Below are 4,166 nucleotides of genomic sequence, written 5' to 3'. Positions count from 1 at the left end.
GAATTGTGATATATTTCCAACTCAGTATGTTTACTGGTTTTGCAGGGGAGTTTGAAGTTGGTGGTGTTCGCAAAAGCCTGCTGCCTTTGTCATTCTAGATGGATGTGTTCATAGGATTGGAAGGTGCTCTCTGAGGATCTCTGAAGAAGTTCTGCAGTGCATCTTGTAGATGGTAGACACTGCTGCTACTGATCGTTGGTGGTGAAGGGAGTGAATGCTGGTGGATGTGATGCCAATCAAATGGGCTGTTTTGTCCTGGATGGTGTCAACCTTCTTTAGTGTCGTTGTGGCTGCAGTCATTCGGATAACTGGGGAGTATTCCATCTCACTCCTGACTTGTGCCTTGTAGTTGGTGAACATGCTTTGGGATGACAGGAGGTGAGTTACTCACGCAGTAATCCTAGTCTCTGATCGGCTCTTATATTTATGTGGCGATTCCAGTTGAATTTCTGGACAATGGTAACCCCAAGTGTAATGATGGGGGTGGCGGGGTGGGGGGGTGGGGGGTGAGGTGGCAGGGAATTTAGTGACAAATATACTGCTGAATACCAAGTGTTTATATTGTTTCTTACTGTTGATGGCCTTGTCTGGCATTTGTGTGATGCGTATGATACTTGCCACTTGTCAGCCCAAGTCTGGAGATTGTCCAGATCTTGTTGCCTTTAGGCATGGACTGCTTCAGTATCTGAGCATTTGCGAATGGTGATGAACATTATGCAGTCATCGTCGACTATCCCCATTCTGAACTTATGATGGAGAGAAGGTAATTGATGAAGCCACTGAAGATGTTTGGACTTAGGTTTCATCCGGAGGACCACTGAAGATGTTACGTAGTATGGTGATGAAATGTCTGTAAATGAACAGTCCAGTTCATGGAGCAAACTGCATCAACATTATCCAGAGTGACTACTGCAGAGATGTTCTGGAACTGAGATGACTGACCTCCAAAAACAATGACCATTTTCCTATCTGTCAGGTATGACTCCAATAACGGACTGCTTGCCCGTGATACCCTTTTTGCTGGGGTTCCTTGATGCCACATTTGAAAGAATGCAGCCTTGATGTCAAGGGCTGGAATTCGTTCCTATTTCTATGTTTGAACCAAGGCTGCGATTAGGTCAGGAGTTGAGTGTCTCTGGCAAAACCCATACGGGGCGTCACTGAGCAGGGTATTGCTGAGCAGGTACTGCTTGATAACACTATTGATGACAATTTTCATCACTTTACTGATGATGGGGATTACACTGATGAGACAGTATTTGGCCAGGTTGAATTTGTCCTGCGTTTTATGTACAGAACATACTTGAGCAGTTTTTTCCATTGTCGGTTTTTAACCGTACTGGAACAGCTTGTATTGGGAAGCGGGAAGTTCTGGAGTACAAGTCTTCAGGACTATTGCCAGCATGTTACCAGGTTCCATAGCCTTTGCAGTATCCAGTAACTTCAACTGTTTCTTGATATCAGTTAATCGAATTTGCTGAAGACTGCTATCTGCAATGATGGGGATCACGGGAGGAGACCGAAATGGATCATTCACTCGAAACTTCTGACTGAAGATTTCTGTGAAAGCTTCAAACTTATCTTTTGCACTGATGTGCTCGGCTCTTCCATCATTGAGGATGAGGATATTTTTGGAGACTCCTACTCTGGTGAGTTGGCTGATCGACCACCACCATCCCATGATCGGATTGGAAGGATTGCAGAGCTTAAATCTGATGCATTGGTTGCGTGATAGCTCAGTTCTGTCTGTCCCTTGCTGTTTATGTTATTTGGCACGCAAGTATTTCTGTTTGGAAACTTCATCAGGTTAATATTTACCTTTGTATTTTCCTGGTTCTGCTCCTGGCATGCCCTACTGCACTCTCCACTGAACCAGAGTTGATCCTCTGCCTTGATGGTAATGGTTAAGTGGCAGATATGATGGGCCGTGAAATTACAGTTTGTGCTTGAGTACAGTTCTGCTGCTATTAATGATCCACAGTGTCTTATGGACGCTCAGTCTTGAGTTGATAGATCGCTTCCAAATCTGTGCCATTTAGCATGTTGATAGTGCCACACAACACAATAGAGTTTATTCTGAATGTGACTGTGAGACTTTTACCGATACTGTCATGGACAGATACATCTGCAGTTGATAGATTAGTAAGGTGAGGTCATGTATGATTTTTTTTCCCTCACCACCTGCTGCAGACCCAATCTAGTATCTATGTCCTTTTGGACCCGACCAGCCTGATCAGTAGTACTGCTGCCAAACCATTCTTGGTGTTCGACTTTGAAATCTCCCGTCCAGAATACATTTTTTGCCCTTGCCACAGTCAGTGCTTTCTCCAAGTGTTGTTTAACATAGAGGAGCACTGATTCAGACGAAAAACGATGTTACGTGGTAATCAGTAGGAGAATTCTTTGTCCATTTTTAATCTGAAGCCATGGGACTTCAATAGGTCTGGAGTCAATTTTGGGGCCTCCCAGAGCAACTACCTTCCGACTCTACCTCACTGAACTGCCCCCTCTGATAGATCGGTTCTGCCTTTGGGGCAGGACATATCCAGGAATGGTAATGGTGGTGGCTGGGTTATTTTTGTAAGGTATGATTCCGTGAGTATGACTATGTCGGGCTGTTGCTTGACTAGTCTGTAAGGCAATTGTCCCAATTTTGGCACTACACCTTAGATGATAGTAAGGAAGACTTTGGAGCTTCTACACTGATGTTTCCAGTGTTGACTTTTCCAGTGGACAGTTTGATGCCAGCTGGTCCAGCCGGTTTCATTTCTTTGAAACTTTGCAACGATTGGTACAGCTGAAGGACTCACTAGACCATTTGAAGGGGCAATTGCGAGTCAATGACATTGCCTTGGGTCTGCATGTCAGCCAGACCAGGTGAGGATGGAATATTCCTTCAGTAAAGGATATTAGTGATCCAGATGGATTTTTCTTAAAATCGGCAATGTCTTTATTCGCATGTGTAGATTCTTAATTCCAAGATATTGTAAAATTGTTGAATTGAATTTCCACTATCTGCAGTGGCGGGATTCGAATCTGGGCCCAAATAACAGGAGCTGATTTTCTGGATTGATAATCTATTGGTAATACCATGAGGCCTACTTGGAACCACATGTTGTACTCAACTGCCATTTCTTGTATTGCCCTGTTTTTCATTCACTGCTTATGTTATTCTGGAATCTCATCCTTCATTAAATCCTGATTGAAATACAGAGTCATGAACATCCTCTCGACTGCTTGAATTTCATTCAATCTGTTTCGTTTGAACAGACATTTCAAGGCAGCTGCACATCAGAAAAGAACAGGAAGTAAGAATGGATAACTGTGCATTGTACGTGTCACCGGACCAGCATGTCTGTCAAGGCACCCAAAGTATTTACTGTGGGTCAGAGAACCTCAGATTTATAAGAGTACAGATGGAGGCCATTCAGCCCATCGAGGAGTCACAAGCTCTCCAACAGCACAAACGGACATAGAGAGAGTGTGTGGAGAGAGATGGTGTGTGAGAGAAGTAAACAGAGAGAAAGAAAGTGAAGGGGGATAAACTGAGAGAGGAAAGAAGGGGAATGACTGACTGAGTGGGAGAGGTGTTAGATGAGGGTGAAGTTAGGTAGATCAGGAGACCGCATTAGGGTAGATAAATATGGACAGACAGAAGTTAGAAGCTTTATTTAGAAATTCCTCTGGACTGTAAGCGCTTTTGTCTGGGCGCCATATCCTGTGAGCACTATGTTGATACTGGCTGTTCGCTCAGAGTATTTATTTCCAATAATATCACAGAATTTACTGACAGCTAAACACAACCCATTAGGCCAACAAATTGGGTCCATGCAGAAAGCAGAGTTTTTAAATAGACTGTGCCAAGAGCAGCAGGAAATGATGACCACTCCCCCCGCCCCCCGCCCCAGAGTGTGTGAGAGACTGGGCCAGAGAATCACAGTGACGCGGGTCACTGACAGAGGGGAATCAACATCTCAGCTGTGGGTGAAATAATGATTGATAATGTTTGCACACCACTTACCTAGTTTTGTAATCCACATTTCAATGTATATAGCACAGTATCAGGAGTGCATTTTAAGAACCTTATCTCTTTGTACTTTGCATAGATTGGTATGTGCAGAAAATCATTTTGTTTCTGGATTTTATATTGCATTAATGCATTTCAT

Source organism: Chiloscyllium plagiosum, unplaced genomic scaffold, assembly GCF_037043375.1.
Source record: "Chiloscyllium plagiosum isolate Xiang-an unplaced genomic scaffold, Cpla_swu_hap1 HiC_scaffold_38, whole genome shotgun sequence".
NCBI classification, from domain to species: Eukaryota; Metazoa; Chordata; class Chondrichthyes; order Orectolobiformes; family Hemiscylliidae; genus Chiloscyllium; species Chiloscyllium plagiosum.
The sequence above is the reverse complement of the archived record's forward strand: the minus strand, read 5'-3'. Positions refer to the sequence as shown.